Source organism: Uloborus diversus, chromosome 5 (genome assembly GCF_026930045.1).
Source record: "Uloborus diversus isolate 005 chromosome 5, Udiv.v.3.1, whole genome shotgun sequence".
NCBI lineage: Eukaryota > Metazoa > Arthropoda > Arachnida > Araneae > Uloboridae > Uloborus > Uloborus diversus.
Genome location: NC_072735.1, coordinates 178,676,626 through 178,691,556, shown reverse-complemented (window position 1 = coordinate 178,691,556; position 14,931 = coordinate 178,676,626).

Below are 14,931 nucleotides of genomic sequence, written 5' to 3'. Positions count from 1 at the left end.
TATTAGGAAAAATTATTATTTTAGCAGGGTAGTGGAACAGCTTACCGGAAGAGGTGGTAATGAGCAAAGGAGTAGACAGTTTTAAGAGGGCCATTGATCTTCACTGGGGATTGTAAATGGACTAGGACCAGTCTAGCTGGGGCCCAGAGCCTGTTGCTGGTCGTCGCTTTTGTATTTGTATTTGTATTTTGATAAAGGTTTGACGTTTGAAATTGGACTTGTGACTCAATTTTTGCATTGATCGCGAGCATAAAATTTTTCACATTAATCTCACCACAAAATACCAAATCTACCGACTCACTAACCAGTTTCAGAACCCTTTTAACAGCCGGAGTCTGAAAGAGGATCATTAACTGTTTTTTGGGCGAAACTTCAACTGTTTCTGTATAATTATTAGAGCCTGATGATTACTACAGAGGCATGAGGGGCAAGGCCCCTCCTCTTAGATTTCAGGGGGGCCCAAAATCCCCTTAATTTATCATGATAGTTAAAAATAAATAATGACTTCACTTATAATCTAGAGTACAATGATATCATTGATATTTGTGCAAATGCTAAGACAAGCAAAAAATTTCTTCTTATTTGTTGATAAAATTCCCCATAAAAACTTGATCTCTTTACAAATCCTAAAACCACTTCAAGTTTAGTCTGTATTTACTATTAAAAGTTATATCATAGATAACTTTGATATTTACGATTTAATGCAACGGGCAAAAGTTTAATCACATCTTAACTATCATAGTGGCGGATCCAGCCGATTGTTTTGGGAGGGGCCATCCGAAATTTTTGAACAAACTCCCCAGGACCGAATTTAGCTTCATGCCGCCCCTAGGCAAATTTGAAATATGCCACTCCCTCCCCCCCCCCCCTTAAAAGAAGCAAAATATCCTTAACTCAAAGAAACGTAAAAAAGTGTTCCCCAGATTCAAACTGTCTAACTTATGAAGAAATGATGGCGTTTCACATTCTGAGGCGACCCGATGAAATCATCACAGTGTTCTCCCAAAAAATTTTTTATTCGGCAAATTTTGCTGACGATTCGGCAAATACCGTGATTGAAAAACATTTGACTTTCATAAAAGATGTGTGAAAGTAATCATTATTAAATTACAAGAAAAAATTGCTTCTGTGGAAAATGAAAGAATGCTAATATTTTACTATCAAGAATAACAATTTAATTCACAAAATGTGTATTATAATAGCAAATTTGCCACCCCTGAAAAGCTTGCCGCCCTAGGCAGCTGCCTACTCTGCCTATTGGGAAATTGGGCCCTGATAACTCCCCAGAAATTTTATTAAAATGAAGTTTTAAAAACTCAATTTTCGGGGTATCGAGACATTAGGTTAGGGGGTGGATTTAGGAATCTCCCTCGAAAATGTTTCAAGATTTAAATTTCCGAGTAATTTTTGAAAATTTTGGAAACTAAAAACGCATTTTGTCTATTTTTGATGATGTGCGGAGGAAGGTCAGGTTTCGGGCGCTGGCCCCAAAATACTTTTTGAAAATAAAGCTTAGAAAACAAAATATTTCGTCATTATACATTGAGAAGTTAGAAGAGGAGGGGTGCTCTTCTAGCTCTTCAGCTGTCCAGCCTAAAAATGCTCCTTTAGGTAATATTTGATTACATTTAAGGAAGTGTAAAGGTGCTTAGAATCCTTCCTTCCTGAAAATATTTTGCCTCTGAGGCTCTAAAAATTCGATTTTTAACTATATTTATACATATTTTAGAACGGTATGGAAGATGAGTGAGCTCGTTCAAAAAACCTCCTTTTAAAGCTCATCACCATATACACTAGGGAGGGAGGGGGTCCTATCAAAACTCGTTTGTAATTGAAGTCCGCGAAAAAATTCATTTAAGTTGCTTTTAAGCAAGTTAAGTGATAAGGGCTAGGGCTGGATAAGCTAGTTTCCGTTGACAATTTTTCCAAATAAACGACTTAAAATGCAATTTTTTGCTACATTTCAAGTTTCAAGGCATTTGTGAAAGGGCATGGGAAAAGGGGGTTCTCCTCTTAGTTTCGAAATCAAAGCCATAAAAACGAAAAGTTAGGCTCTCTTTGGTCTTGTGAACAATAGGTATACTCTTAGAATCGCAGCATTTAGAGATCGTCCAAGTGTCTGTAGTTGGAATCAAGAAATGATGTAAAAGATGGAGAAAAATTTTGGAAATAAAACTTTTGTTTTGAGGATAGGGATATCTCCGAATTAAGGCCTATACTTCTCTTTCATTAAAATACATGTGTTAAATTTTGTTATCTTCTCATAATATTTTTTTCCTTTTTTTTCCTTAAAAAAATTCTTACAACCACAAGACTTTGGGAGGGGCCATGGCCCCCATGATCCCCCTCTAATCCGCCCCTGATGCAATATATCTTCTACTTTGTAAATGTATAATACTCTATTGTGATATGAAGTACCACCAAATTTAGCATAGTTGGGTTAATACGCAAATATCGATATATTTTATAGCGGAAATGGGGTGGGGGAGGGCACAAAATGAATTTCATGCCTAGTGTCAAAATCTTAGTCTGGCCCTAGTGGGGTCCTGAAATAGAACTGTGCCCCGTGTCCAATATCAGAGTGATTGGGCTCTGATAATTATATATTATTAACTTCGATGGAACTCGGTCGGAAGAAATCGAATTTCAAAAACTGACTTAAAAAGCGAGCAAAAGTATATTTGATGGATATTGTCAATGTAATATAAAGACATATAAATATGCTTGGCCTCCAAAGAGGGCGGTGTAAGAACTAGTCGGCAGGGCCTGATTAAAAGTGATAGGCCCTAGGCCGACATTAATTCGGAGGCCCCCTGAAGACTATGCAGTGTTTAATTTACAGTTTCAGGGCACGAATGCACTTTTGGGGGCCTCGTTGTCTAATCACACAACTATGTATAAATCACTTATGTGCATTTTATGAATTCCCTCTGGGCCCCTCACAACTGTGATCAAGAAAATTCGTTACTGGGCAGAACGATTAAAATTCCCCTTTATAGAATTTTTTTCCAATTAATAAGTCACATTTTTTTATTTTTTGAAAAATACATATGCTTCTCATATAGTTGCAATGCTATGCATAATTCTTTAAAGAATTTGGGGCCCCTTAGGAAGATGGGACCCCAGGCCTAGGCCTAGTCGGCCTGTGCGGTAATCAGGCTCTGCTAGTCGGAGAGCGCTAATTTTTTCAGGACAGGGGTGCCCAACTTCCCAAGTACAGTGGCGTAAAATTCCTCCCAAAATTTTTCTCAACACTCCTTCCCCTTTTTATTTTTAGCTTTTTAAAAATTTTATTTACTTTTTTATAATTTTATTTATTTTTTATTATTATTATATTATTACTATTATTTTATTAGAAAAGTACTACGCCAATGACAGACGTACACACAAACTAAATAAATAGATGAAATGAAATGTAAACAGAATACAATAAAATGAAATAAAATAAATAATTTAAATTAAAAATAAACCAATAAATAAATGTGAAAAATCCCCCCCCCCCTCATTTGGATGATGCAACTTGTGCCATAATCCCCCCTGACAGCACCCCTGTTTTAGGTGTATGTTCACACATCTGTGGGGTAAGGGGGAGGGGCTCGAAAATTATTTCGAGTCTCGGGAGTTTGCACCCCCTTTTTTTTATTTCGAATTAATTTTTTATGCTAAAATTTCACATAAATTACCTACTGAATGAATGCAAATTTTCCCATTACCCTTAACATTCTACATCATTCGAAAGAGATTTTTTTTTTTTTTTTTGCATCAAATGGAGCTCTTGTTCCAATTTACTTAATAAATTAGAACAGAAGCAGGACCGTCGCTAGGTCAAAAAACTGGGAGGGGGGTATGCATTTGGCGGCCCCTTAACTGTTTCAAACGCATGCTCCAATATACATAGAGTCAGAGAAGATTTAGCTTCTGGTTTAGCAGGGATAGTCATATTACTAGACCTTAGTACTAGTAAATATAAATTTAATTCGAAGGATAATATTCAATCAGAAATAGGGGTGTCGGAGGGCTTCTTCCTGGCATATTTTCGAAATTGAAGATAAAAACGGAGCTTTAAACTATATTTAAGTTGGGGAGGAAGGGGAGAGGAGGTCCGACAGCCACTATAGATAATCCCCCCCCCTCCCAAATGTAAGTTCCCAAAACACAATCGTACGTTACATTTAATTATGTATTGAAAGGGGATCCGGGGGGGGGGCTCTTCCCCGGGAAATTTTCAAGATTGTTATTTGCAAAACACAGTTTTAAACAATCTATGGTGATGTTAAGGAGAAGGGAAATGCGGGGATCATCCCCCCAAATTTTTTTGAAATTGAAGCCTTAAAAAGGCGGTTGTAGGCTTTTTTTTTTTTTTTTTGTTAAAATTGAGTGCACCTCCAGTTTTTTGAAATTAAAGCTTCAAATACGTAATCTAAGTCAACTTTCAATGAAGGGGGGGGGGGAGGTAGTTTTGAAGGGGCTTGCGCACAGAAATGTTTCGTAATTGAAGCACTAAAAGCGAGATTTAAGACGTTTTTCGATGATGTTGGCGAGCGAGAGAGAGAGGCATTCTCTCAAAAAAATTTCGATCTGTAGAAAGCGTAGTTTTAGAAGATTTTTGTTAATGTTAATGGGTGGAGAGATTCGGAGTCCTCCCCTGGTAAATTTTCCAAATTGAAATTCAATTAACGCAATCGTAGGTGATTTTCAGTACTGTTAGAGGGGTAGGGTGTTTGGGAGATCTCCCGCGAAAAAAGGGAGTTTTTTAAAATAAAAGCCTAAAGAGACGAAATTAATTCGACCGTGAATGATGATGAATGATTAATTGAGAGGGCGTTACTCGGGGGTTACGTTGGGAGCACTCTCATGGTTTTTCGAAAGTGCAATCCTAAATACTCATGTGTAGGCAGGGGCGGATCCAGACAGAATTCTCGGAGGAAAAACATGATGCTTTGGAAAAATTTTGAGTTTTACAAATATCAATATGTCCCACCTTTAACTAGAGCATTTTTTAAGGAATTTTCACTAGGCGACGACTAGGCTAGGAAGTTTAACATAAAGGCTGTGACCTTCCCAACAAATTTCCTCTTTTCTTAACAAACGTGCGCATATATCGTCGCCTCAAAGTGATATTCCTGTAATAAGTACTGTGTTCTGGAGGCAACTGTACAGGTCTTCTGATTCAAGAGGAAGCCGATAAGAACCAATCGTAAGTACAATATTAACTCCGAAGTAAAGGGGGTCCGGAAAATTTTTGACTTTGTAGTCTTAAAAACGCATTTTAGACAACCTTTGGAGATAATAGAGGAGAAGAGGTTCGGTGACGCTCCCCTGCCTATTTTCATTGGCGTCGTCGGATGAAATTTATTGGGGGGGGGGCGACTTTTCTCCCCTAGAGATTTTTTGAAATTATTGTTCAATAAACGCAGCTTAAGACAATTTTTGGTGATGCTAGGGAGGAGAGATTCGAGGGACCTCTCCGGAATTTTTTCAATATCGAAGTTTTAAAAATATGATTCTAGGCCACGTTTGGGAACAAACAATTTTTTGAAATCGAAGCTCCGAAAAGTAGAATTTATATATAGATGATTGTCGATGGTGTTGGGAAATAGAGTTTAAAGGCTTCATTTCCAATTTTTCTTCCCAAGTCGAGGTCTAAACACGAAGTTTTAGTCCCCCTTTGGTGCTATTAGTGGGTGGGAGGGAAGGTTCAGGGGATCTCTGGAACATTTTCACAGTTGAAGCCTTGAAAACGAAAGTTGAGACGATCTTTGACAATGGGGAGTAAATGTTTCTCCTGGATTACGGTGAGGGCGCTTTCCTAGAAGTTTTCCGACATTGAAATTCTAAAACATAATTGTAGGCTATCGTTGCTGACGTTAGGGGAAGGAATGGGATTTGGATACTCTCCCTTGCATCCAAAATCTAAGATTCAGAAACACAATTTTTAGGCTACCTCCGATGAAGTAAACTGGAGGGATAAGACTTGAGGAGAGTCTTTTTCTTTTTGTAAAACCATTTGACTGCTTTGGTTTTCTATGTAGAAATTTCCAATTTCCAGCCGGATAGTTTATTTGTTTGAAATACGTCTGCGGCTTCAGTAAAAACACTTTTAATATTTTTTTGGACTAATGCAATACTTTACACTGATACTTTAGGTCTATTTTTTTAATTTATTTGAAATACCAGCTGCGTTACTGGGTTTTACACGATATACCTCGCAAATAAAAGTTAAGTCCGTGACGCATGTTCTACAATCTGGCTTGAACCAAAAAAATCTAAAATTTCCCGACATATTGCGAAAAAATAACCAAAAAGGAAAAGTTTTAAATCCCCCGAGTACAGGAAAAACCTCAAAATAAAAGCCAAAATTTTATTTTTCCATATGCGAGAAAAAAAGGCCACAGATATTTCTTTTCAATGGTTTTCTTCATGCTACAAATTTAAATAAAAGCATTGTTCAACAATGGATTTCTAATCTTACAGTTTAGCATGAAATTAGAAAGAGTTATAATTCACGTTCTAATTTTCTTGGAACATTGGAACAAATTTTATCTGATGGAGAAAAATCAGGGGGTTTCTATTTTTGTTCTTTTTTGCAAGCATTTTATCGCCCTCATATTTTAGAAAAACGCCGTTTTCGGCTCCTTAGATTAAAATTCGAACGGTTCGCTGTAATTCAACTTTTTTTCTATTCAAAACGCATTTCGGTCACCCGGTAAGGTAATTGAATAATACAGAATCTCGATGTTCCTATTATATTTTAAGATTGCATTTATAAAAATTAAAAAAATACTTTTTTTGTTTCAATTTTATTGTATTTGCTCGTTTATCACATCTACTTGTTCATTTTTAAGACTGCAGGTTTTTCTTTTATTTTTATCATCAAAATGAAATTGGAGGCCCAACTTCTAAAAAAAGGGGAGGGGGCAATATATCAGTTATAAGAGGCGGCTTTCTTCTGCTGTTGCAGGAATTTTGTAGAAACCTAGAAAAGGTTCGTAGAGATCTTGAGTGTCTTCTAACCTCGACATAATGTATAACCCTGAATTTTCTGTTCTTCCATCGCAAATAACGGAGAAAATAAAAAGTGATTTCTATTGATCTTCCAATAAGATATAACCTTAGCATTTATACACTCTTATTTTAAATATCCGGTTGAGTACATTTTCTCTCTCTTTGAAAATTCTGCTTTAGGGTTGTTCTTATGCAGAAACTTCAAAGTAGTTTATGTTCTCATAATGATTGTTTTACGTTCATTCCTTCACAGTAAACCCTCAGTATAGCTGCATGAGGTTTTCTTCACCATTGCTATATCTTTGTGGCTAGCTAATCCTTGTCCTTGTCGTGTGAGCAGGCCCGTCATTAAGAGCCTCCAAGTTTTTAGAAAATAATGTATTTACATGTGAGTGGGTGTGGCTCTTGTTTTTTTTTTTTTTTTTTGTATAATTTAAATTAAGTACCCTTTGCCCCCCCCCCCCCCCTCTCCTCCGTAAAAATTCGAAATCATGCTTCTGAGGTAGTCAGGTAGTTTAGACTTCTGGTTATAATTAGCAGCAATTCTTTGCTTCTAAGTTTTTATTGCAGACAGTTGCTTTCCTATTGTAGCAACGAAGTTCAGTTTTATTTGATTACATAATAATTAAACATTTCACATAATAAATTATGTGTTGTGTAATTGCTGCATTATCGTTCAATTTTGGAATTAAAACAATAACAAGTCCCCCAAAATAATGGATTTCATCTTAACAAATTCCAATATTTGTGGGGGTCGACTCTCAATTATTGAGGGGGTCCGGATCCCTCGGACCCCCCCCGGCCGCGACGCCCATGCCTATTTTTCAAAACAGTAACTCTAAGAATGCAGTTTTAAACGATCTTTGATGATCTTAGAGGGAGGAGAAATTTGAGGGCCCATCTAACGAAATTTTTCTGATTTGTAATCTTAGAAATGCATTTTAACTGTCTTTTGTAATATTAAGGGCTCAGATGCAACCCCACCCCCCACACCCATTTTTCGAAATTGAAACCTTAAAAACGCAAGCATTATCTCCAATAATGTTAAGAAGAAGGAAGTTCAGGGTTTCTTTGCCGGATTTTTTTTTTTTTTGCTGTTGTAGAGCCAAAAACGCAGCTTAATACGATCTTTTCATGATGATACGTGGAGGAGAAATTCGAGGGCCCACACCAAGAAATTTTTCTAATTTGCAGTCTTAAAGTTGCATTCTAATTATCTTTGGTAATGGTAGGGGAGAAGAGGTTTGGATCGCTCCCCCGAAATTGTAGCTGCAAAGAGGCTGTTTTAGACGATTTTTGATGTTAAGGGAAAGAGAGATTAAGAGGCTCACCCCAGGAAATTTTACTAATTTATAGACTTAAAAACGCATTCTAGACTATCTTTGGTAAGGTTCGGGGATGAAGAGATTCTGAGATCCACCCGCAATTTTTTTTCAAAGTTGAACTTTTTAAATTGCAAATGTAGGCAATGCATGATTCATGAGTAACTTTTAGAGGACCGGAAATTTTTCGAAATTGAAGTTCCAGAAACGTAACTCTTGAAGACTTTCAATGATGTTAGACAGGGAGGAGTTCTCCCCCGGACTCCCGAAAACATTTTGAAACTCAAGCGCTTAAAACAAAATTTAGGCTGATCTTGAACGATGTTGGCGAAAATGAGATGTGGGGGACCTTCTTCTGGAAACTTTTACAAGTTATTTTTTAAAACGTGGTTTGTAGACAATCTTTGGTAATATTAACAAGAGGAAGAGGAGTGGTTTGGAGAGTCCCATATTAAAAGGCGAATGAAGAATACTTACATAGCACTGCATAAAGCCAGGTTAAAACTTAAATCTAACTTTAACTTAATGCGCAATCATTAAATGCACACCTTTTTATCAGACACTTACTAACACATATCCCTTTTCTTTCCCACATGGGGGAAGGAAACACATCTAACAAGACGAACCCATTATGCTAAATGAACCCAAATATTTGGTATACACTTAATACGTATTTTTGAAATTTTTGTGGGGTGGCCTTGCCTTTCCTCTGGCATTGTTTCCATTCTTGTTAGTTTTCACACGAATTACAGTGTTTTTTTTTTTTTTTTTTTTCAATTTAAGCTAGGAAAGAGGGTTTAAAAAACTATACTTGAAACTTCTTCAGTGTGGTTTTATGCTCCCTGTTGTTGTTTTTATATTCTTGTTAGACTTCGAGAAATAATAAGCATTTTTTTATATTCAGCTCTAAAAAATGTTTTAAACTATTTTTGAAATTTTCTCAGGGTGGCCATGGCCTTTCACTCATTCTTTTTCTTATTGTTAGACTTTGTATGTGTTATAAGGAAAATTTTTTGCATTTTTGCTCAAAAAAGGGGATTTTAACTGTTCGTGAAATTTTTTCGGAAGGAGCCATTGCCCCCATGCTCCCCTCCCTGGATCCGCCCATGTGTGTCGGCCATCTTTAATGACGTTCGGGCAAGGGGGATGGGGTTTGAGAACGTTTTCTCGGATTTTTTTCAAAACTGAAGCTTTAAAAACTCACTTCCAGACCAGCTTTGATGACGTAAAAAAAAGGATTTGGAGTTCTCCACTCTACCCTCAGTTTGGCTACGTCCCTATCTTCATTTCAAATTTAATTACTGATAAACATATTGTGGTAATACTCTCTTCCAATTTTCCTTAGCCAAACACGATTATTTGCTTGGAGTTACCATATTAAAATTCTCAATTTCCAGCCTAATATTTTTGTTTTCTTGAAATACAAGCGTCTGCGGCCCCAGAAAAAGAACTTCTAACATTTTGAATGGATGTAGTAGTTTTCTGTGCTACTTTAGGCTTTATTTATTCCTTTTTCTTTTTTTTTTGAGCAATCACTATTGCTTATTGTTCTCATTTGACCGTTTTTGGCGTCCGTGCCTTTTTCAACTTGGACCAGAAGCCTTTGCAGCACCACCGCCCACCGTCCTCTGCTGGTGGCGCGGCGCGGCTGCTCCGGTTTTGAGCTATCCGCTTCTCCTGGTCAGAGGCGTCCATGTCCTACACACAAGCACGTTCATACACATACACACACACGACTTCACACACATACACTCACACACGCCTACGTGCATACACACAGGTCTACGCACACACACAACTATGCACAAGTAACCGCCCAGGAGGAGAGGCAGGCTGGGGGGGGGGAGGGGGACAGGAGCCGTTTCTAGAAACAATAACTCCAATGAGTAGGGTCCTGTCTCATTTCGTGATTGCGAAAAACATAATTTGAATTCAAAATTTCAGAATTTAAATTAATTTTTTTTTTTTTTTTTTTTAATGTGCCTCCTGTATCTCTTGATCTCTTGATACGATGTTTACGTTCAAACTGTAATATATTAGCATATTTCGACAACAGGACTTTTTATAATAGGGATTGGCAACAAGACTGCATTCCATGAATTGATACTTTTGAATATGGTGTTGTAACAAAATTAGTAGTAGCGTTATTAAATGTTCAGTTTTTTATAAGCGTTGTTATATTATTGAGCATATAAAACACAAACATTTAGAACTTCTAGTTTTAGTACTTATCACAATACTTTGTCTCTGCATTAAACTGTTTTTTTCCCTCTCTCGCTGTTTCAAATATATTTCGGCAACCCATGCCTTTATCTCCACTTGCAACGATTTTCAAGACAATTTTTTTCATCAAAAAAAAAAAAAAAAAACCTATGGAAATGCTTCGGCGGCCCCTATAAGCCATCCTATTTATTTATCTATTTTTTCTTTAAACTGAAGAACCATAAAGCATGGTTTTGTATTACCAGGGCCGCCGAGAGAGAAGGCGTGCACGGTTGGTCGCCGGTCCTCCCTCCCGTTATGCTAATTTTACTTTATGTACAATACTTTAATTTGAGCCGGGCCCATAGTTTCCGATTAGACAGACCTACCCCTATGCAGCCTAGTGAATACTGCACTGAATACTTTTTTTTTCTTTAAAAAATGTTTGAAGCGCACATTTCCGCGACCCTTACTTCGATAATCTTAATAAAAGTGAACCATGGATGTTTCTAAATTGTATTTTAAGATTACATTTCCCATTCAAATTTTACAGAGAAAATACTTTTTGTCACTATTATTTCAATTTCAGCGATAGATTTATCATATCGTCAGTGCACCCCTATTCTAATTTCTAGAGAATTAGAAACATCGTACTGATTTACAATGACCTGAGATTATTTGTATGAAACTGAAATTTTCAGAACTCTGAAATGTCGAATCTATGAAGTAAATGTTTTAACTAACGCCAAAATAAAGGCAGAAACAGTCTCATAGTATGAGGCATGTTTTTAAAGTAAGTACCGTTTTGATATAAAAAAAGAACGAGTACAGATAGAGCAAAGAAATTAATTGCACAAAAATCTACCATCCTTACGCTATTTTTTGACATTGCTCCCGTGATTTTCCAAGCATTTGTCATAGCGTGGTACAGGTTTTTGTATACATATTCGTACAAAGTTGCCGCCTGTGTAGTCATCCTTGGGATAACATGTTCTCTGAGCTCATTATTGCTGTTGTGCCACAGACCACCTTGGAAAGACTTTAGATGCCGAAACAAATGAAAGATGCTGCGAGCAAGGTGGGGGTGGACCAGAGGATGTTCAAAAACGTCCCACTCAAAGCCCTGTAAGAGTCTCATGGTTGACTACACGGGCGGCAACTTTGTAGGAATAGGTACACAAAAACCTGTACCACGCTATGACAAATGCTCGGAAAATCACGGGAGCAATGTCGAAAAATAGCGTAAGGGTGGTAGATTTTTGTGCACTAAATTACTTAGCTCTATCTGTACTCGTTCCTTTTTTATATAAAAACGGAACTTACTTTAAAAACACGCCTCGTATATTGGCTTGATTTTATCGATTCCCGGGAATGAAAAACAGTAACAAATAAACTATTGAAATTGAATTAACATTGTTTAATGAAATATACTTAAGTAAATAACCAGAGAGCAAAATAATTTATGCTGTTACTTTTCTTACAATTAAAAAATGGATTCAAGTTCATAGAATCTCATTTTATTCTGTAATTACAAAACTAAAAACGTGGTTTTATTACAGTGTACTCGTTTATAATCATCATTCTGCGTCTTATAGGCAATTCGTTACAGAAATAGTGCACAACATTTAAAAAAATCTTTTAACATGAGGATTTTATTATTTCACTTATAACAACTGAAAGTACTGTTACCTTTGTTTGAAATTATTCTACGTACAAAATACATAGAATCATAATCAATCGGTAAAAAAGCAAGACCTATGGGAGGGGTCCGGACCCCCTGGACCCCTCCCTTGTGTGCGCCACTGACCACGAAACATGGTTTATTGTACGAGGCGTGTTTTTAAAGTAAGTTCCGTTTTTATATAAAAAAGGAACGAGTACAGATAGAGCTAAGTAATTTAGTGCACAAAAATCTACCACCCTTACGCTATTTTTCGACATTGCTCCCGTGATTTTCCAAGCATTTGTCATAGCGTGGTACAGGTTTTTGCATACCTATTCGTACAAAGTTACCGCCCGTTTAGTCAACCATGAGGACCCTTACAGGGCTTTGGCTGGGGCGTTTTTGAATATCCTCTGGTCTGCCCTCACCTCGCTCGCAGCATCTTTCATTTGTTTCGGCACCTAAAGTCTTTCCAAGGTGGTCTGTGGCACAACAGCAATAATGAGCTCAGAGAACATGTTATCCCATGGCTGACTACACAGGCGGCAATTTTCTATGAATAGGTATACAAAAACCTGTACCACGCTATGACAAATGTTCGGAAAATCACGGGAGCAATGTCAAAAAATAGCGTAAGGATAGTAGATTTTTGTGCAATAAATTTCTTTGCTCTATCTGTACTCGTTCTTTTTTTATGTCAAAACGGAACTTACTTTAAAAATACGCCTCGTATTACCAAGGCCGCCGAGAGATAAGGCGTGCACGTTTGATCGCCGGTCCTCCCTCCCATTATGCTAATTTTACTTTATGTACAATACTTTAATTTGAGCCGGACCCATAGTTTCCGATTAGACAGACATACCCACTGTGCGGCCTAGTGAATAGTGCACTGCATTTTTTTTTTTTTTTTTGCTTTAAAAAATATTTGAAGCGCCCATTTCCGCGGCCCTTACTTCGATAATCTTAATAAAAGTGAACCCTGGATGTTTCTAAGTTGTATTTTAAGATTACATTTCCCATTCAAATCTTACAGAAAAAAATACTTCTTGTCACTATTATTTCAATTTCAGAGATAGATTCACCATATCGCCAGTGCATCCCTATTCTAATTTTTAGAGAATTAGACACATCGTACTGATTTGCATTGACCTGAGATTATTTGTATGAAACTGAAATTTTTAGAACTCTGAAATGTCGAATCTATGAAGTAAATGTTTTAACTAACGCCAAAATAAAGGCAGAAACAGTCTCATAGTATATGAATTGAATAGGACAGTTAAAAAAACGTTACTTACTATGTTTCGAAACTTTTTCCCGAGAGTATTTTTCAAAAAACACTAGTTTTTAATCGCCTGACTACCAAATGGCACAAACTTGAGGGTCACAGATCTGGACGAAATTCTGGATTTAGGTTAATTCCCACTAGATATGAACTCAGATGAAGCGGTTTGACTCCATAGGCCCTAGTTCGGTGGTAATGGGGGTCTAAAGTTTCTAGTTTGGCTCGAAAGCAATGGTTTTCCTTTGAAAAAAATCTTTGGTATAACTTTGATATACCCCCCCCAAAAATTACGCACCAAATCTGGTACTCCCTACGGACTTTTTAGGGTTGCTGTTCTTATTTTGGTGTTGCCAATTCAGGTTTTTTCAGCCTTCAGGTTTTTGCTGTTGCCAAATTTAGTATTTTCTTGTATTTTGTACCATTTTTTGAGTTTTTTTTTAAAGTTTTGTGGCAACAAAAACAGGTATTTTGCTTGGCGAGAAAAAGAAATCGCCAAATTTCCGATTTGGGGGGGTATATCAAAGTAGTTCCAAATCTTTTCTCACTCTTTTCTTGATATTGCATTGCAGTATTGCATAACTGAATGCATTCACAGTATAGACTAAATTTCACTGCCCGTACGTTGTACGAACAAGAAACGCGACAGGTTCTAGGAGAGCAAATATTGTGCCAAGTTTAAAATTCCAAAGAAAACGCTATTGCAGTTTCGGAGTCAAACAAGCGAATTTAGACCCACCTTGGTGCTGAACTAGAGCCTATGCACTCAAACTATTTTACCTGAGCTGATATCTAGTACGAATTGACCTAAATCCAGAAGTTTATCCAGATTCCTGACCCTCAAATTTTTGCTGTCTGAACTACATTGATTTGCAGCACTCCAGAATTGCAATGGCGTCTTTATTGTAATTTGAAACTTTGGGATAACATCTACCCTTCAAAGACATTCGATGTCTCTTGTCAGTACAGCGAGGGGGGGGGGTATTGTGAATGCATTTAATTGACAAATACGGCAATGCAAATGCCAGAAAAGAGTTTTAAAAAAAATGTAATTTCAAAGGAAAAACCATTGTTTTTTTTGGACTCAAATAACAACTTTGGACCCCCGTTGCATGCAGTCAAACCGCTTCACATGGGTTCATATCTACTGAGAATTAGCCTAAATCCAGAATTTCGTCCAGATCTGTAACCCTCAAGTTCGTGCTATTTGGTAGTGAGTTGGAATTCAAATTGCAAGTTATCGCATCCGCTCAAAAGTAGTAGACGTTAAATCCACTCGACGTTAAATCCCGGTTATCACAAATTTGCCATTTCAACTGCGCTTGCGCGCGGACTTAGCTGAGTTCAAAACTCTTGCTAAATTAATTACAAACATTTTAAATTTGGTATATGAGATGGCAAAAGATAAAAATTAGAAATCACAAGGTTTTTTCTGATTTAGTTTTTAGGCCTCGGTAAAG